The sequence below is a fragment of the Topomyia yanbarensis genome, chromosome 2 (assembly GCF_030247195.1).
Source record: "Topomyia yanbarensis strain Yona2022 chromosome 2, ASM3024719v1, whole genome shotgun sequence".
NCBI classification, from domain to species: domain Eukaryota; kingdom Metazoa; phylum Arthropoda; class Insecta; order Diptera; family Culicidae; genus Topomyia; species Topomyia yanbarensis.
In genome coordinates, this window is record NC_080671.1 from 111,263,645 (window position 1) to 111,285,369 (window position 21,725).

Genomic DNA, 21,725 nt, shown 5'->3' on the forward strand with positions numbered 1-21,725 from the left:
TTACCTAAATTGTTCTTCACTGAGGAGAAATATAGTATAGTGCATATTGCATTGGCTTTTTAAGCTAAACCAAATTCCGATTTCATCAATTTTCATCAGAACTTCTTTGTTGCGGGACATCATGCAGAATTAGGGTTTTGCTCACAAACACAAATAGTGAATTCGTTTTTTATGAGCTAGCGTCAATCCGGCGCTATCTTAGTCCTACCACCAAGTTAGTGTCGGATACTGATGAGACGAAATCGAAACACAAATTCCATAACTAATACAGTTGGAAATTTGTCAAATTGTTTTGTCGCTTCCCGTCATTTTTATCAGTCGTTACCTATTTGTTTTGATTGACTCCCTTCTTCAAATAAATAGCCCACGCGAATCGAAAATGTCGAGAAAGGATCCTCAACATTTAAGGTGTACTTCATCTGAAAATGCTAAAATACGATCGGCGAAGTATTTGGACATAGCTAAAATACAAACAATGGCTGAATTTAATTAAACAAACATGCTAAATCAGACGAAGATTTAAAAAGAACATTTTGTGTTTTAGTTTCCATGTGAAACTGATTCAGCCGGTTCTATTCTTCGATTTGAAGGTGGAACTAAAACAAGTTTGAAATTTAAACGAGGACGTCAAATTTTACAAATCCAAAAACACCAAAAAACAAACTTTTATGTTAGGCATTGTGTCCGCTCAGTCTCAAAAATTTTTGGTCATGTCCAAATAAAATTATCCCGTTTTGGATAGTTTGCATAGTTCCAGGCGTTTGAGTCTCATCCCAAAAGACAGTTTCGATTCAATATTCCTCATTAGCAAACATGGACTTCTGCGCTGACTTTCGAGACATCACTCGATACCAACCAGTTGTTTAGGCGTTCACGAAAGACGTGTGACTATTTGGATTTTAGTGCCTAACTGACGGCAGTTTGGTGCTGGTTTCGATTTATCTAACTAGCATTAAGTTGGTTTTGGTTACTGGTGAGAATGCGAGACACCAAAAAACCAAACTTCTATATTTCAAAATGAAAGTGACTTCTATCTTGTAGCTAGAATTTAAACAGTAGAAGAAATATGAATTGAGATGACGCAACAGAATATCCAGTTTCAAATAATAAATTACAATTGTTAGGAACTGTACATTTCACCATAGCCTAAACAGAGCCGTTTTCGTATAATGCATGAGTTCCATCCTTTAGAATAAAATTTCAATGCAAAAATCCTCAACCAAAAGGGAGGACATGTATCAAAACCACACAAAAAACATAACCACCGGGGGCCACTCATGAAAACCCGATTATCCCTCCAATCATGTGTCAAGACAAGGATATGAGCCGTGGCGAGCATACAGTGGATCTGAAACGAAAGGAAAAAAACGCGGGTGTGCCGGTACCCGCACAATACTTACAATTAAAAACGCAGTTGATGGATTTACGCTCGGTTTCGCGATCGGGATGTGCCTTTTTGTGTCAGCCCGAGTAACTTGTATGCCAAAAAGTCAGAGCTTCACAATTTTACTTTTTTGATATCCACAAAATTTCGGTTGACAGCTGCTGTTGCGCCGCGACTGCTGCTGATGAAGGAACAGTTTTGTTCGAATTTTGAAATCACTTTTTTCTTCTCTGCTCAGCCTTGCGTTGCTCGTTGTCTGGCGTTGTAGTTCAGAGCACTTTAAAAAAATTCAACTCTTACTCTTCTTCCGATGATTTGTTTCTGCCTATTCTTATTCTGTTGGCTTTTAGCACACAAATACACACTAAACTCGCGCAAAACTTTCGGGAGGTACAGGTATGCTCCGAATATCCACAATTTGCTATACTGTAGGAATAAACAACAAGAAGCAAGGGGGTGAGGAAATTAAGAAGACTATCTCATCACTCGACTTGCTTGCAAAAAATAAGCAGCTATGAAGGAAACGAAAGCAACACACGAAGAACACCGGTCGAAAATGTATGTTTTGGGCGTCGTCACACTTTTCGAAACGATGCTGGCTCTCGCTCGCGCTTGCTCTCTCACTCGCACTGGTTCTGTCTCGCTCTCGCCGCCGGACGGGGTCTATTCGAGATGTTCTAGGACTCGGTTACATACATCACTTTCGAGAAGCACCGCGTCTGATGTTCGACTCTAATTCCCCCGATCGAGGTCGAGCTTTCGAGAGGGTCCTAGCGAGAGGCAATTATGAGCTAATGAATGCATAGAGAATCTCAAATATCCTGCTCGGTTTTTTATCTTTTTTTTGGCACTTGGTTTTGGCTTTGAACAGGTAGAACTTGTTAGGGTGCTCGAACCACTGATGTAGATCTGGCTAAAATTAACGTACCAACTCCTGCCAGTAAAAATCTGTCTGGCTTCGATGGTTACGTATACTTTATACCGAATAATCTCATCAATCGTTCTGCAACTAATTAGATTCAAGTAGTTTTTACGGGTGCCGCGACTGTGAACTGTACCACTGTTTCGCTATTTTAACTTTTCTTCTCGGCTTAATCCGTTGTGGTAAATTCAGGCCGACACATGGCAACGTGAAACGAAAAAAAAAATCAACGGTCACACAAAGAGGTAACAGCGAGTTGGTACACCATTGAGAAAACTCTCCCTCACAGCGTATAATCTAAATTTTCTTGTTGTTTTTCTACGCTTTTCACTTTGCAGACATCGAGAGCCTAAAGCTACACCGAGAGACCACAAAATCACCGATCCAACAGAACAAAAGAACCAGGAAAATTATTGAATTAATTAAACGGCACTGTTATTTCCACCTAGAACGGATAAACCACGCACACTTCTCTTCCAAATGCTGCATTCACACTCTCCTATCAGATTGAAACTGACGGGTGGAAAACGTTGGTATGGTTCACCCAACAAAAATCAAAAAAGCGTACTGCATAAAATAACAGAAAATTCGATTTTAATGCTTCTACACAGCACGAACACACAACACACAATAAACCTAGCATTAAGTTCTTTGTGCGAGATAAGCCTCACGGGCCATCATCAGAGCGATCACTGACACTCTCTGTGCTCTCTTTCTCTCTCGCTGTCCCGACTCTCTTACCGCAAGCACCGGATGAGAGCGAGCATCGGATCGGAAGCCGACATCACCAACACCGTCTTCCCACATATGCACTGTTGTCCTACCCGCATACCCTAGCCAGCATAAATTACCGCCTGCTATACACCCCAACACAGCAGCATAGCTCTTAAAATTCTCTCCCGAGCACAAGTCCGACACTCTCGCCACACATTGTCCATACGCTCCCAACTTCTATGCTTTAATTTATGCACACGCACACTTCAACCATCAATCGTGAACCGCACGGATAGGGACTGCTCTGCAACACCAATACGCACACACCGAATCCTGTGCAGACCCGCTTTACAGGCCAACCCGACCCGGGGTTCTGACTGAACCTCCCAAGCCCCAACTATCACCCCCTCTCAGCGCTTGCAACGCATGCAAACTCCAACCGATGCAAACCAAACGAACCAAGCAAAGCCTCACGCGAACAAGCATGAATCAGCCAGAATAACAACGAATGCGGCGGACGCCGAGAGTGCCCCATCATCGAAACCCGGTTTGGAAACCTATCGATGATACCCCCCCCCCCCTCCTGGTCCTGCACTCGGCCAACTCCTCTTCTCGTGGAACGAGTCGATTTTATCCAATTTTCCCCCAATCAATCCAAACTTCCCACCGCAACAGTACCCGTAGAGCCCTTTCCTGACTGGTTCTTTCTGTGTTCTGTTCTGGTAGCATACATTATAATGTTGGCCAAATGGTCGGGAAAAGCAGCGGCGCACGACTACAGCAAGTCTACCAGAATAGTGTCCACTAGAAGAGCGCATCATTTTGGTCGGCATCATACTCCGGCGGCGATAGGATAGTTTGCCACATTTATTCACGTTCGGCGCGTCAAGGCGGACACAAAGAGGATTTTAATCAGCGAAATCAGAATCGATGCCTAGTAATCGAACACGGTGGGTGCACAGCAGGAAGATAATTATCAACCAGGGCTACAGCAGGAGATAAATTCTGCTCCCAGAGATTCAATATTTTGTAACTTTGATTTTGGTGGTACAATTGGTTTCGTGAAATGTCCATGTTTTAAACCAGCTCCTTTTTTGATACATAAATTCTAATTATTCAGGGGAAACGGTCCTATTTTGGGCCTACTGGGGTGGATTCCGCACTATTAATCAATTGGTATAAGTAGCTTTGCTTTATTTCTAAGAACCAGCATAATAAAATAAACGAAAACGGTAAAGCGTACAGCAATGATGTCTCTGGAATATTTTATAATAATCCAAGACCTTCATTTCGATGCTATAGTTATAGTGAGTAATCTCCCTTGAAGCGAGATATTTGATATTTTTTTAATATAAAAACAAGATGAAGTCTTCAAAAATATTGAAAAACTTGTTTATGCGAACATATTTACTGAAGACCGAAAATCTCTATTTATAGTACACTCGAAATTATTGACCGTTGTTTGTAAATCGCCCCTGAAAAACATTTTTTTCAACATAACTTCTTAAATATAATAGATAAAGCTTCAGTATGTTCGACAAAGTTGCTCGTATTATTAAGATACATATTTTTTCAGAAAAGATCATCGGTCTATCTCTTGCGACTTAGAAGTTATTCAGTAATTTTTGGTAAAATTAACAAAAGTTTTGAAAATAATAACTTTTGAACGGACAAAAACGGGCAGCCAGCTTTAGCTGAAATTAGAAGTGCTGGGTCAACATTACAGGGTGTTCAATAAAAAATGAAAATGATTTCAATACCTTTTTGTAATTAAAGTAAAGAGAGTATTTTTTTTTCTCTCCAAGGAATTGCTCTCTGAACTCCCTAGAAATGGGTGGCATATTTCTTTTCGCTCGGGTGCTGTTAGTTCAAGATGGAGTCGAAACAGCAACACTCCGCGAGTGTGTTGTACGGTTTTACGAACAGGCCCGTGCGCAGAAAATTCTCAAGGGGGGGGGGCTTGATTTTTTAACGTTTATTTTAAAAGAAACGTACAGAAACCCTCAAACTTTGAAGATTTTTTCAGAGGCCTAGACCTAGTCTTATGACTCAAACGACTCTGCTCAACAAATTGGGTAAATGTTTGTTATCGAAAAGGAGTCATCAAAAGACCCCAAAAACGTGAACTTAATTCACAAGAGGCCAAACCATCGAATATATTCACAAGGTATCTTTGGACGAAAGAATATATTCACAAGGAATCGAATATATTCACAAGGTATCTTTGGTCGTAAGAATATTCCCCACAACCTGATAAAAATTAAAATTAGGCATGGCTAATTTTAATTTTTAATTTGCGAGCAAATTAAAAAAATAACTTTTTATGCTAACGAGGTAAAAAGTTGGTGTCTTCGACAAAGTTTTAGAAATGCTCGTAATAAAGAATTTTGTTGAACTAGTTGAACTTGTAGGATTTAATGTAATCGATTTGTAAACCGTTTTCAATGGCAACACCCTCAAATTTAGTTGTGTTAATATGACTTTTCGTGCAAACCGTGCTCCAGACAAATGTGGAGGCATTTCAACCATATAATATTGTTGAAGACTGTAAGTAAAAATATCCAAGTAAAAAAACATTACAAAATGAGCTTAAAGCTTTCTTACCTTTATTATGCGTAGTCCGGACATTGAAAATAGTGCCTGCTCGTCCATCTTGGTTTGCACCTTTCTCTCTTATACGCAGTTGAACTTGGTGTAAAAAAATATAAAATTCTTCAATAACTCTAAAACGAATGAGTATTTTTACAAGAGGTGTGTGCCGCGCCGCCGATTTCAGATGAAATTTTTATATGCGGTGTTCAACAATATTTTTACATGCAGTCTTCAACAATATTATGTGGTTTTAATGCCTCAACATTTGTCTGGAACATCGTTTGAACGAAAAGTCACAGCGAAAAAAGCTATATTAAAAAGCTAAATTTAAGGAGGTTGCCTAAGAAAATGCTTTATAAATCGATAACATTAAGTCTTACAAGCTCAAGTTGTTCAACAAATTTCTTCATTATGAGCATTCCTAAAACTTGATCGAAGACACCAACTTTCTACCTCGTCAGTATAAAAAGGTAATTTTTCTAGTTCAATCATAGTAAGCCATCCCTCAATTTAATTTTTATCAGATTGTGGGAAATATTCGTACGAACAATTCCTCCAAAGATACCCTATGAATATATTCAATGGTTTGGCTTCTAGTGACGTTTTTGGCATTTGCGACCACAATGCGTTGCCTGCTGGCTCGTGGTGGATTCGGATTGATTTGTAGTAGTTGTTAAGCCAACCGACTAAACTTAAACCTCTTGTATCTCGCAATCCTCATCCATCTGGGGCAACCGTTAAGTATTGCTTTAGGAAGGATTGTGTTCTTGCTTATTTTGTTTTGTGTTAATCGTCATGTTTTTATCCATAGGTACTTTTCCCTACTTGCTGCAAATTTTCCTTACTTGCTGTCAAACCTTCGCGATATATCTCACCTGCTCAGGTCTGCTGCAAATATCGTACCCTGTTGGTACATGAACCGATCCGGGGGTGTCGACCATAAGGATTTACATCTGTTTACAACCACCTTCGCCGGGTTTCTTATCCTTCTTGGTGCTAATCGTTCCTATTTATCTGCTAGCTGGTGCTGAGAACTTCTTGGCGGCAGTATTTCACCCTATACCGATGCCCATTTTCGCAATCCATTTCGCGGCCACTCTAACGGAATAATCATTGACGGTAAAATTTCTCTAGACAACGATATCCCGATTTTCTCCAACTTCGCGTTTTTCCTCCATAACTGCCGTTGCTAGCCCGCTGACCGACATCTGCTGTCTACTCACTACCAACAACGTTGTCACTACTGTTGCTAATATTGAAGCTTGTCGAAACGCGAACCGATCCTTCAGATAAGCCGTCCAACTTGACATACATCGCATTCTAGCCGCCCTTGCAAAGTTTAGTCCTTGGTTTCTTTATTGACTTGTTTCTAGAGTGACCGAACTCAAATGACATTTTATGTGTCAAAACGGTATGCAGTATATTTTTTTCCTGGACAGGAAGATAATAATTTTTTAAAAGTAATTCAAAACGCCTCTGGGGGGGGGGGGTTAGAACCCCCAAACCCCCTCCCCCCTCCCCGTGCGCACGGACCTGTACGAAACGCATGGTCATCGTAGAAAAAAGTTTACGATAGACCACTTTCGAGACGACAACGTGCCCGTGAGTATAGTTCACCGGTCCTGACATCCCTGAGCGTGGAGCGGAAGGCCGGTAGCGGCCGTCCGGCGAATATAATGACGAAGAAGAAGAAGTCAGCATTGAAAAATCTGTTCGATAACAAGGACAGAACGAGTTTGCGTGAGGTCGGCCAAAAATATCACTGCTCCCATACATTGATTAACGGAAACCTCAAGATGGAGGACATCATCTGTCGGAAGAAGGCTCGATCTCCCGAGTACACGGACGAGCAGATAGTGATTGTGAAATCGCAGTGTCGGTTGATGAACTATCGCGGGGCGTCGTTTGAGCTGGACGACGAAAGTTACTTTCCGCTATCGATGATCCACTTTCCAGGAAATGACAGCTACCATTCCAGTGACAAGTTTGAAAAAAAACGTTATGCTGTACATCGCCATATCGGACAGAGGAATTTCAAAGTCCTGGTTCACGCCGAGCCGTCTGATCATCAATCAACAAGTGCACCAGGAGGAGCGTCTTGAGAAAATTCTTCTGCCGTTCTTAAAGCAGCATCATGCGGATGGGAAGTATGTCTTCAAGGTCAAGGTGTCTTCCCATTATGCCAAGAAGACGCTGGAGTATCTTGAGCAGAAAAAGATACCGTACGTGCCGAAAGAAAGGAACCCGACCAACTTTTCCCCGTGCCATTTCCATTGAGGATTTTTTCGGCTCCATCAGTGCCCTAGTGCACAAAAAGAATTGGTGGGCCAAGGATCCGGAATTGTATCCGGAAGATGGACGTCAGTGCCGTCCAGCGCTCTTGTGAGAGCATCGCGACTAGGTTGCGTCGTACGGCTGACCAGGGCCCCTTCTCCGATATTCATTGACGTTTTTTTGAAGACTGAAGCTGTAGAGCTAGGTTCTGGGAAGGGCGTAAGAATGGCGCCAACTAAAACACTGCTTTAGGCTAATTGCAGCGGGCCGTGTATCTGAATGTGATATTCATTGTACAGTTCAGACATGTGCAGGGGTAGAGACTTCGCGATCGCGTGTATCATCGCGAACGGCTCGAGCATTTGTACGTTTCTGACAGTAAGTTACGCCATATCACTAGAGTTCACGGTCATGTCGCCATGGAACGTGTTGTCCAATGAATATGAAAGCTATCTTTTTTTTAATTGGTCCAATTGAAAGCATGGACTTAGTCTGCTGATACCAAGGATAGAAACTCCCGAAAGTGACCGATTCATGATCGTGCGAGCGCGGGAGTTTTTAGGTTCACGCTTGAGACAGCGTTTGAAAATTTATAAGCGCTGATATGTTCATCTTATCACCGGGATGTTGTGTTTGCGAGATCGCGAATGTAGGTGCCGTGGATGGTTGCGAAGCGATCAAGCATTTGTATGTTAACATGTCTGTCACGTGTATGTGACTTCGCGGTGTATTTACTGTTGAACCCGCCAACCTAGAGGAGGCTTTGAAATTTTCCAAGGTAATTATATAAAAGTAACAACGAATCATATAAAGAGTATGGCTTGATATCCAGGTGATAAAGTGAGTATCACCCTCCTATAAACAAGGAACAATGTTAGTTTGCCATTCCACTGAAAAAACTGGAATAAAAGTAGTTGCAATTTGCTATGAATAAAGTGACTGATTTCCGATTTCTTGAAACGACGTGTATTTTAGCTAAATTTCAGCAGAATCAGCGACTGTAACAGTGCGACGATTAAAAAATCCCTAATCAAAAGGGGAAGAATATGTGTTTTACGTTGTACATGATAATTTTTCAGTGTTGAGTGATTGTCTTATTTTATATATAAATTTGCATGAATTATCGACTTACGTTTAGTGTCTCTTTTGCGTTTGTTCTCATTTATGTTTAATTCATAGATCGGTGGTGGGTAATCTAAGGATTTTAGTTTTTTTTAGGTTAGGATTACATTCACCTAATGTTAACTGCAATTTACCTCGTTTGGTGCGCCTTCTTGATTGTTGGATTCAGTTTGCTTGTTCTCATAGATTTTAAGATAGCAGCTAAGTATCATAACTTGTACGAACTGTTTAAGTTTAAGAATAAATGTAGTACCGCATGTACTAACTGAACTGTGATTCTAAAGCAAAAAATTTCCTTATCATTATTTGAAACTATTTAGTAGCTGCCTCCAACTTCAGGGTAATCATCCGACTTAGATTTTTAATTAGCGCTTAGATAAGGAATTTTAACTAGCACATAAGTAATTTTAGGTTTGGATTTAGAATGGTTCACTTCACCGTCTCTTGTATCTATTCTTTACCCTCACTGACGTTTTATATTCTGCTCGATCATACGCCAGCGGCGTCCTGAATAAAGGGGCGCTGACGTGGAAAAGATGTTTAATATAGGTGCATCCCATCGTTGTGTCTTGGATGTATGGTGCGGCGCAATAGGCAGTTTTTTTGAATAACTAATTAGCTGTACCCGCAGCAACAACAGAACTAACCAATCGACACAAATAAATATTCCCCAACGTTTCCTACTACATTAATTGAAAGTATATGACAATTTCAACAATAAGAATAATCCGAAAAATAAATAAAAATGAATCGGAGTCTTTTGCCAATTTGTCTATACTGCCAGTGTCTCTCGGCCCATCATGCACAAAACAGTAGTTCTCATCCGGTAGAAACAGAGACCGTAAGGGTAAGGGGGCCAAACGACAAAAATGTCAGACATCACTGAGAAAATCCGCATAGGAAAATCAACACAACCCGAGCGGTGATATAGGAACTCAATGCATGCAGCTTTTTCCTGCGTGTGCCCTTACCGAGCGATTGCCAGCAGCAAACGAAGCAAAGTCAAATCTCGTTGTCTAGCCACTTCTCTCCATGCTTCTATATCAATACATATACTTAATTGATATTGAAAACGAGATAAAAATGAATGTAAATATTTAGAGCCAAACGTTTCGGCCTAGAAAAGAAAACAGTAATGACAGCAACAAAAACAAAGACAAAATAATCGCTCACGAAAGCAGTAACGGCGAAACGATAAGACAAAAAGCATAACCGAATGCAGCAGCAAAAAGCAAAATGTTTACTGGACAATAATGTGTCAGCAGTAAATCTGCATCGATGATGGGCGTTTCGGACGCAGCAGGACTACGTAGCGGTCTACGTAGATTGGAGGGGAAGCTCTATGGGTCTAAGTTACTATACCTCTATGTTTGCACATACAGCCATAGAGAAACAGCTTGTGTAACGAAATTATCTACTGATTCCCTGTGCAACTTCAGCTCGTCAGATCAATAACGGAGTAGCAGCCAGGGGTGGTCAGCTCAAACGACATGAGTACTCTGCATTGCGGTTTGAAGGCTCTTCATTGTAAAGCAATATTGCTTCAAAGGTGCTGCTGTTACATTTTGATAAATTTTCTCAAAAACGTATGCAATAATTTCGAAACGGAATGCCCGAGAAAAATTATTTTATCACCGATGCTATGTTAGGAATACGCAAGTTATAGAAAGACCTTTCATTCACGGCTGCAACAGGCCTTAAGCAGCTAATCTTTTTATCGCATGTCACTAGTATTCCAAAATATATGATTTCGTCCAAAATATACAACATCGTACCGTTCTCCATCGATTCCCACCTAGGAGCCAAGTTCGGACTGCTTCTCTCCAGAGCCTTAGTGTGCGGTTGGCCAGGTTGGCTCCCGCCAACAGCGCAAACCTACCACGACATTGAGCATGTTGTTTGGTCGTGCACTGACACTGAATATCGTGAAGCCAGATCACAATAAGTAGATTCTTTACAAGTCCGAGGACGACCAATCCATGTTCCTGTTAGAGACATCCTGGCTTACCGCGACCCTCTATACATGGAACTTATCTATCATTTTCTAAAAACAGTGTCTGTCAAAATTTAATTAGATTCATCTTCTCATGCTCTCATCCAAGGCTAATCATTCACCAATTGAAGTGTCCTAGAACATTCAGTTTTGTTTTAAGTTCAGACAATATCAGAAAAAATGTAACTAAATACACTCGAAAATACAAGATCATTATGAAATACAAGAATCTAAGAAAAATGCAAGTATTAAAGTGAAGATGATTACAGTGTTAGTTTTAGGAAAATTACTAGTATAGTTAAAATTAGTCTTAAGGATTTTTGTGACATGCTATGTAAAAAAAGAAACTTTGGCGTAAAAAGCTTTCGCAAATGCCGTGTCAAATAAACGTATGGAAAAAGAGCGCCAACCTTAGAGGGCCGCTAAAATTTTGGTCTGCTTCATAAAATAAGCAGAGCTTAAAAAAATTGACATCCCTACGTGAACTTGAAAGGAAATGAAAATCAATTCATCCCCGTCGCGATGAATGAAATGTTTGGTTCGTTTTCCCCGTCATTCGTTTTCTCGACGCAGCGCATTCAGGTTCGCACATGTTCGGTGTCAGAAGCAAACTGAATTTTGTTTCAATGCTAGCTCTGAGAGAGATTTTTGAGCTAAAGAGCACCAGATATGGATTACGCAGTTCACTTATACTCGAAAATGTAGAAGATGACAACTGCTGCCTTCAAAGTGCCCACATAATAACAAATGAATGCTTTGGTTGGCGAAGGAATTTATATTTCCTCTGCACTCAAGCATTCGATTCTGTATGAAATTTGAGTCAGTTGAAAAGTTAATGAATGAGGGAGGCGATGAATCTGAATGTTGGTTTCGGTAAATTCAAGCAGAAATAGGTAACTGATTTTGAAATTTCGCGGTACTGAAAATAAGTGAGGTAAAGTCATAAAATAAGTCAGGATAGGAGTATCATTCCCAGGTACACACAAAATTATTGTTCGAAAGTCGAACTAAAAAGAAAACCAAAGTAGACAGCAAAAAGGCGCATAACTGAAACTTCACCAAAGGCGCCAGAGGTCTACGCTACGGTCCTGTTAGTCCAGAATAAACACCGAACAAGACAAAGACTTAAAATTACAACAAAAATAGCGAAAATTTTTGCAAACTTTTTCGGTTCGTTTTGTCAGTTTCATAGAAACAAGGGGACCGGGAATGTGGTCATGGGCAGTAAAGCAAGCCACCTTTTTAAAGCTGTGGAAAAGATCGTAGAGTACGCGATAACACAAACGCGAACATGCAATTGCAATCATCCACACATACTCCACACATGCCCGCGATCTCACCAACATAACCACACCCCCCCCCCCCCGGTGACTAAGTGAACATATTAGCACTTATAAACATACAAACGCGATTATACGAATTTATACATACGAAGTCACATACACGGGACAAACACCTGAACATATAAATGCTTGAGCCTTTCGCGATCATCCACGCAACCTACACCCGAGATCTCGCAAACCTAACAACATCCCGGTGATAACGTGAACGTCTCAGCACTTACAATCATTCAAACGCGGTCTCAAGCGAGAACCTACACAAACGCTCGGGCGATCATGAATCGGTCACTTTCGGAAGTCTCTATCCCCGGTACTAGCAGTCTAGGTCCATGCCTTCTATTGGACCAGTAACCTCTTGCGTCCCGACCCCCATTTCATTGACAATATTAAATTTCAAAATAATGGTTCTCAGCCGTGATCCAACCAAATTTGATGTGATTTTTTGAAAACGTACGCAAAATTTGTCCAGTTTTAGAAACCGGAACTCCGTAGCTCCGGATATATTGTTGGGAGTACTGGAATTACAACCCATTCCGAAAAGCGCAAAACTTTCATAGTAGTTCTCAGACCAGTCTTGCCACACATAAAACTATGATTTTGTAAAACAAATGCATTAACCAACATTCAGATGTTTTTGGTCGAATCGGCCACGCCCTGGAATATTCCGGGAATCTGGTTCCACCGACAAAGAGGACAATTTTCCATCGGTTCTAAACCTCGTCTTGCGGCATGTCAAACTTCATGATTATCCAGGGCAAGTATACTGGAGGTAATTTTGAGTTTTTGGACAATTTGGCCGGGGGTATTTCGGGAACCTGGTTCCTCCAGCAAAGAGGTGACTTTTCGATCGATTATAAAACCCGTCTTGCGGGGTGTCAAACTTCATAGCTTTGCAAAACAGGCGCAGTGGAGAACATTTTGAGGGTTTTTGGTCAAATTGGACACACATCGCGATATTCAGAGAAACTGGTTCCTTCGGTAAAAAGGGACGCTTTCCGACTGGTTGCAAAATCCGTTTTGCAGCACTTCAAACTTCAAAACAAGCACACTGGAGGACATTTTGAGAGCTTTCGGACGAATTGGCCACACTCCGACATATTCCGGGAACCTGGTTCCTCCAGCAAATTGGACACTTTTCGATCGGTTATAAAACCCACTTTGCGGCAGGTCAAACTTCATGACTTTGCGAAATAAGTACACCAAAGGCCATTTTGAAAGTTTTTGGTCTAATTGGCCACACTACGGAGTATTCCGGGAACATGGCTGCTCCTGCCAAGAGGACACTTTTCGACTAGTTGCAAAACATTGCGGCACTTCAACCATCATGATTTTACAAAACAAGCACACTGGAGGACATTTTGAGAGCATTCGGATAAATAGGCCACAACTCGGGTTTTTTTCGGGAACCTGGTTCCTCCGGCAAAGATGACACTTCGATCGGCTATGAAATCCGTCTTGCGGCACGTCAAACTTCATGACATTCCGAAACAAGTACGCTAAAGGCCATTTTGAATGTTTAGGTCTAATTAGCCACACTCCGAGGTATTTCGGAAACCTGGTCCCAGCGGAAAGCGGACAATTTCCGATTATTTATAAATCTCGTCTTGCGGCGTGTCGAACTTCATGAATTTACAGAACAAGTGCGCTGTAGAATATGTTGCGGGTTTTTGGATACAATCTGGGGTATTCTGGGAACCTAATTCCTCCGGCAAAGGGAACACTTTTCAACTGGTTGCAAAATCCATCTTGCGGCACGTCAAACTTCATTATTTTGCAAATCAAGTTCACTGAAGGACATTTTGAAGTGTCATGATTTTGCTATTCAAGTTCACTGAAGGACATTTTGAAGTGTCATGATTTTGCTATTCAAGTTCACTGAAGGACATTTTGATGGTTATTAAATCGGCAACATCCCGTGGTATTCCGGGAACCTGGTTCTTCCGGTAAAGAGAACACTTCCAACTGGTTGGAAAATCCGTCGTGCGGGACGTCAAACATCATGATTTTGCTAAACAAGTACGCTAAGGCTCATTTTGAGCGCTTTTAGTCTAATTGGCCCCATTCCCGGAGTACTCCGAGAACCTGGTTACTCCGGCGAAGAGGACACTTTTCGACCCTTAAGAAACCTTGCCTTGCGACATGATTTGTAAAAAAATGCACTCAAAGATATTTTTTTGGGTTTTGGTCGAATTGACCACATCTTGGAGGATTCCGAGATCCTGGTTCCTCCGGTAAAAGGGACACTTTTCGACCGGCTGTAAAACCCGCCTTGCAACATGTCAAACTTCGCCATTATGAGTATATTCTGAGACCGTTACTAAATTACGTAACGCAAAAATTGCTCAAAATTGATTTCTCTATCTCTCCTCCCCTATTACGTAACAAATCCCTCAAAAAAAAAATTCTTCTTCAGTAAAAACACGTTACGTAACGCTCTTCTTTACTCCCCACACACATATGTCAAAACATGTCACACTTTGTCGTACCCCCTCCCCCTAAAAGCGTTACGTAATTTATGAATGGTATTTTGTTCAGATTGAACCCAACCCGAGTTTTTAAAGGGCGAACACGAAATTATTGCGACACCGAAAATGGCATGCCAATTTTCTTATAATGTTTAAAATCAAACCAAAATTTTAGGGTAGTTTTATACATATACATCAAAAATCAAAAGAAAAGTTAATCGATGGAGCCTTGAGTGTAAAATTGAACGCATTTTCGCTTGGTGCCCTCCATCAAAGTCTTTACAGTGTCATCCGGTACCAGTTTCTCAGTTTTTTTCCATTTTCTTAACATGTCCTTCTCGTCTTTGACTGTCTTTTTGCTCTTCCGAAGTTCCCGCTTCATAGTTGCCCAGTACTGCTCCACCAGCCGCAGATCCGGACAGTTTGGTGGATTCATGTCCTTTGGAACAAAATGGACAGAATTGGCCTCATACCACTCCAGGGCACTTTTAGAATAGTGGCATGCCAAATCTGGCCAAAACAGCGGAGCTTTGTCGTGCTGCTGCAAGAACGACAAAAGGCGCTCACTCCTCAGTCCGCAACAGCAAATGGCCTGCCAAATGAGATATTTGAAGGCGAACTTTGACATTTTCTTCTTCTTAAATTTGTCGTCCACATAGAACTTGCTCTTGCCGGTGAAAAACTCCAACCCCGGAATTTGCTTAAAATCGGCTTTTATATATGTTTCGTCATCCATCACACAGCAGCCATATTTTGTCAGCTCGTAGAGCTTCCGTGCCCGAGTTTTAGCCGTCGATTGTTGCCACTCATCGCGGTTTGGGAAGTTCTGTACCTTGTATGTATATAGTCCAGCTCTCTTCTTTGCATTCTGGACGTAGCTCTGAGACATGCCGATCTTTTTAGCCAAATCACAGCTTGAGACGTCGGGATTTAATCATCCGCTTCACCTTTCCCTCCGTTCTCCGGTCCCGGTTTTCTTCCAGCTCCTTTGCCGTGGTCCAACGTCAACCCCTCCTGGAACCGCTTCTACACTCTGGAGACTGTTGAATGGTGAATGTTTAACATTTTTCCCAACTGCCGGTGCGACAAGTCAGGAAATTCCAGGTGTTTGGAAAGAATTTGTTCCCTCGACTCGCGTTGGTTCACCTCCATTTTCGTTGAATCGAAAAACACGACTTCGAGTTTGACAGCATGTAAACAATGCACATCAATGAGAAAGTGTGCAAAATTTGGTTGATTTTTACCCAATGGTAAAAAAGTTATGCCCTGTTGAATGTGTCGCAATAATTTCGTGTTCGCCCTTTACCTGAATTTGGTTCTTCCTGAGAAGATAACTCTTTTCGGTCCGTTGTGAAACCCGTTTTACATATGTTGCGTGTCAAACATCATGAAAGTAGACCATCGGATTTGCAAAATAATGAAGTTGGACATGTCGCAAGACGGGTTTTATAACAGGTCGAAGAGTGCCCTTTTTCCTGGATGTTGTCGGAATATCCCTGGTTGTGGCCAATTAGACCAAAAACCCTCAAAATGTCCTTTAATGAATTTGCTTTGCAAAATCATGAAGTTTGAAGTGCAGCACGTTTCGCCACCAGTCGAAAATTGTTTTTATTTGCCGACCTAAAGTTTGACACTCCGCAAGACGGATTTTATAATCGATTAAAAAGTGACCTCTCTGCCGGAGGAACTATGTTCCCGAAATAATTTCGAAAAACTAGCTCTTTATACTCTTGAAAATGCTTCAATGCTTGAAATGATGCTTTTAACCCTCATTATATGGTCTTGGTTTGAGAATCTCGTCTTATTACAGATGAATCTGGATCAGAAAATTACAATCACAAGCCTTGATTCTTTTAATGTTAGAGCGAAACTAACGCTGATCCAATGTTACGATGTTAGAGTAAATATTCAACAAATTAAATGGAAACGCGCGGACTTTCCTCACGTTTTCAGGACTATTAGCAATTTGAAATTTCCCAAGTGCGTCATCCATTATTGCTCTCAGCTCTAAATACAGAAAACACCCGAAATTGGAAGCCCAACCGCCGTCCACTTTGCTGTCAATAATAAGAACGTGATATTTGCCGAAGGCAACCAGCTCATTTACCATGCGGCGCAATATATTTTACAGGTTACTTACTTTCACGTGAAGTGTTTTGCGGCCTACGCTACGAAAATCGCAATTTTTGGTGTGTTTTATTCAAGTCAAACATTATTGCACGTGAACAGGTTTTCAGGGACGTCAAATTTGAGAAAATCACACTCGCAAACAACGTGAGCAGTGTTGCGACAATAACCACAGGGTTGTTGAATGAAAGTGTCCAGGCAACGATTATATTTTGGGTAAAAGTGTCTGCCCTATCCCATAAACGTGTAATAGAAATTTCTCAAGCACATTAACTAACGCCCTTTTCCGGAAAAACACGAGAATTTGCAACGTGACTTTGCACCATAATGAAGAAAAGGGTTACATTCTAACGGTGGCATCACGTTGATTGCTGCAATTAAATTTATCGGCACCGACAACACACAGCTGAGTTCATCCTATGTTGAGCAACAAAGGAAAAGAGGGAAGGGTTGCGTTGGTTGATCTTAACTAGAGCCATAAAACAACCTCGAACAGCAATCGGCAGTATCTTCACCGGTTCCGGAAGCAGATCAATCATTGCTGTGAAGTAGGCCAGGTGATTAAAACGTTAAATTCACTACGTCCGAGCGATAACGAAACATGGTTGGATTTATGCCAGTGTAGAAGAATAGGATAAATTTCTTTGAATACGCTCATTCACGTGTGGTGGATTTCTGCACAACAATAGGAAAGACACCGAGACAAATGATTAATATTCCAAGTACGTTGCTCGCGCCATCGCACCAAAAGTACGAATTGCTATTCCCTATGAATATCGCAACTCTGTCCTTCTGAAGACTTACCCCACCATCCGACTTATACCACAAATTGCAACCCGATCAGAAACTCGTAACAATCATATTATATACATTGTATCTTTCGTTTGCACTATGTTATAATTTGTGTTAACTACTAACGCCATTTGTTGCAATATTAGATTCTGTTATAATTTTGTTATTTCCTTTCGATCGGGTGCTCCGTTCAGACTCGCTGACACAGTTCGCTCCCTACCGCAGCAGAAACTGCAACCAGTAGCAGCGTTGCATTTGTGTATAACTTTGAAATCTTTCCCTCCGGAGTGTCATCACTCTTTCTCGTTCCATTTGACACAAAGGCAAGCCTTGTGATGTGCAAATACTCTGGCTAACACACTTAAATCATCGATCGCCACACAGACAAACCCATAGGCAGTCAGAGGATCGCTCTGTCTCTCTGCAGCTTTCATTTTTTATTGCATTCCGCAATCGTGTCTCCAAATAAGGACACCTTGACTTTGTTTGTCCGCGAAGATACTGATGACTGCCATCGCGGTTACCACTTGCTTTGAATAGCGCTTTGTGTCAAAAGAACGTACCAGCCAGTCGGTTCCAGTGGGTGAATGTATCTACTCGATGAAAGACTTTCTGTAAAGGGATTCGTTAGAATGTTTTGACTTTTTCATGTAAAAGAAAGCTATGCAATCACTACAAAAATTGGCTGTGTACTAAGCTGTTGATTCTGACAACCGATGCACACTGAATCGAAAAGGACACTTTTTAAAAGATTTCATTCAAATATCTGTCAAACATAGATGGAATAAGTTAGAGCTTCAGAAATGGTACCATAACATACCTACTATAAGACTAATAAAAAGGTGGAGGGACTATCTGACAATCACCAGCAGTTCCGCAGAAATGATTTAAAAATAAGCAATCTCTAATTATAATTATTAGAACGACTTTTTTACAGTTATCGCACTTGAGTCGCTTAAACAAACTGTATCCTTTACTGTGCGAGCAAAAGTATTCTTTACCGTTCGGTCACACGCCTAAAATGTGTCGGAATCGAAGTGGCACACTAAACTGATTAAAAGTTGTCCTACAGCAGCAACCGCAGCAGCAGCAACGAATACAAACACTGATAACAGCAGCGCATTTATTTCGTCGTTCGCGTCAGCCCGTAAGCTCTTCCGAAAAAGTTAAAGTAATCCTTGATAAGCCGCATCTGCAAATCGCCAGTCACGTAACGGCCAAGGACAATTCAAGCCTTGATTCGGAATGGGTCGTTAAATTTTGGTCGACGAGTTGGTTGTTTTGATGAGCGGATGAGGTGCAGTCGGGAGGAGTGTGGTGCTACGAATTTTGAATATTTATAGCAATGAAGATGGTTGGAATGGCAAAATGCTTTCCAACAAAATAGTCAATAGTATTCTACTCTAAATATTTACGAACAAGTTTATTCCACAGTTTCTTGGTCGATCGTAATGATTTCGGCGCGATGGGAAACTGCTTTGCGTTTTGGGAAAATCACAGGATAATGGTTAATTATTAATTTGACTACGCAACAATTTTAGTAGTAAACAAATAAATATTGCCTCCAACCATACAGTAGTGAAGTGTTACTTTTCCGATATATTTACAAGTTTTGTGAAATCCACACATGAATTTCGTTCATTTCGGGTAAAGTGGCTTTACGAATGTTTCAAGGAAATATCAGTATTTCCATTTGGTAAAAAAAAGATGGGTGGGTAATGTCTGCTACATAACAGGAGAGATTTAGAATACATACATAGAATACAGTGAGATTTGTTTGCTGGTTTTCGGTGAAATATTTTCCGAATCTCAGCTAGTCACTAGCTAGGGTCACTTTTACTGAGATCCTTTTTTCCTTCTGGAGCTGTAGAACTAGGTTCTCGGAAGGGCTCCCCGTCAGAATCACACACTAAAATTGCAGACGAGACGCACACTAAAATACTGCTTTAGGCCAATTGCAGCAGGCCGTGATTCTGAATGTGATATTCATTGTACGGTTCAGGTATATGCGGGCGTTGGGGCTTTGTGATCGCGTGTATCATCGCGAAGGGCTCGAGCATTTGTACGTTAACGTGGTCGATCGCGTGTGCGTTTGTATATCGCGTATGCTAACGTGTATGTAACTTCGCGTGTATTCTGGAATGATCGGGCGGACCATGAATCTGATACTTAATTTTTCGTGTACGGTTCAGATTCTAGAAGAATGTGGATTCTTCCATATCACTAGAGTTCCCAGTCATGTCGCCGAGGAACGTGTTATCTAGTGGATATGAGCTTTATTTTTTGATTGGTATAACTAAATATATGGACCTAAGTTGCTAGGACGGAGGGTAATGATTTCCGAACCTGACCGATTCATGATCACGCGAACACGGACGTTTGTAGGTTCGCGTTTGAAACCGCGTTTGAAGCTTCATAAGTGCTAAAACTTCCACCTTATTACCGGGGTGTTATCAGGTTTGTGTGATCGCGGGTGTAGGTGTGCGTTGTTGATCGCGAAGGGCTTGAGCGTTCGTATGTTAACGGGTTTGTCACGTGTGCACGCGTGCATGTGACTTCGCGTGTACAAAACTCGATTTTGTAATCGTATGACCATTCACATATTCACGTACGTTATTTGATGGTCACGCGGACCGTCATTCTGATATATAGTTTTCGGTGTACAATTCACATTCTGACAGGGAATATGGTACCCCATATCACTAGTGTTCCCGGTCATGTCGCCATGTAACGTGTTGTCTAGTGAATATGAGCGACATTTTTTCTTTATTGGTCCAAATGAAGGAATGAGTCTAGGCTGCTAGGACCGAGGTGAGACTTCCGGACGTGACAGTTTCATTATCGCGCGAGTGGTGGGTTAATGCTTAAGACGGTATGTGTAAATTATAGGTGTGTTTTCATGTTGGCGAAATCGCGGGCGTAAGTTGTTGTAAATGATTGCAATTGCATGATCGGGTTTGTGTTATCGCGAAGACCACGAGCATTTGTACGTATCGGTACAGTAGAGATATACTAGTAAAAGGAAAAGCTTGATTATAAGTATATAAATTGACCGATACTATTTTGGTATACATGAGTAAGGGAAAAGCAAACTAATACATGTACAAAAGAAACAGACAAATGAAGTAGAATAGAAAAACAAATGTAACATACAATCAAACTACTTTAACTCGTCTAAATGCACCAAACGTTATTTATTTACCATTAACGACAACTGTATTCGGTAAGGCTTTCATTATCCTACGCATGCCGGGAATGGTAGATTCACGTGCGTCGGTAAATTCATTGTACCTTAATTTATCCAATCCGACCTTCCAGAATCAATAGAATCGAATGCACAAATTGAACACTGGAAGTATTATCCATTATTCTATCATATACGCCAGTTCTGCATACATTCCTTGACCCAACTGTCACTAATACTCAGACGAACACATACGCAGATAGACATACGACTACTACATAACAATTGTGCACTAGTACTAAAAACTACAATTATTGCAAAATAACAACTAATAGGTTTCTACATATGTATTTATTTAATTAATTTAATTATTAAATTAATTATTAAATTAAATTGATAATTAAATCAATTTAATTATTAAATTAATTTAATCAGCCTATGCACGATGACAAAGTCGACCGATAAATGGACACACAACGACCCCCACTGTGAGCCCCGTCAACAAATACCGCCATTGAGCTGTGGAACAATGTTTACAAACACGGCACACAGCAAAGGTCAATCCACGTCGGGCAGGCCACCGCACACAGACTAGTGGTTGACTGTTAGTATGCGCAGTAGGGCATTGCAAAAAAAAGTTTTTTTTTGAATTCTGAAAGGCTTTGACATTTGTCACAATATGAGAGGGGGTATTGTGACAAATGTCAAAGTAAGCTCAGATGCCAAATTTCACATAATTTGGACAATTCTAGACCCCCGACCACTTCGCTTGAAATTTTTAAAATTGATGCTATGGGAAAAATGCAGGAAAAATAT

General features: G+C 41.0%; 1 protein-coding gene across 5 annotated transcripts in view; it reads right to left on the reverse strand.

Moving 5' to 3' along the window:
- The window catches only part of LOC131679174 (calphotin-like), a 429,494-nt gene that overhangs the window by 326,574 nt on the left and 81,195 nt on the right, over positions 1–21,725 (reverse strand). For 3 of the 5 annotated variants that reach the window (XM_058959819.1, XM_058959818.1, XM_058959814.1), the window contains exons 1-2: positions 2,774–2,927; positions 1,401–1,810 (exon numbers count right to left, since the gene is read on the reverse strand). The exons of 1 other annotated variant lie outside the window; for it this stretch is intronic. The gene's annotated coding sequence lies outside the window, so the exon portion shown is untranslated. Of the gene's footprint in view, positions 1–1,400; positions 1,811–2,751; positions 2,928–21,725 lie in introns of those variants that run through there. One more of the 5 variants, XM_058959815.1, reaches the window with a different exon arrangement.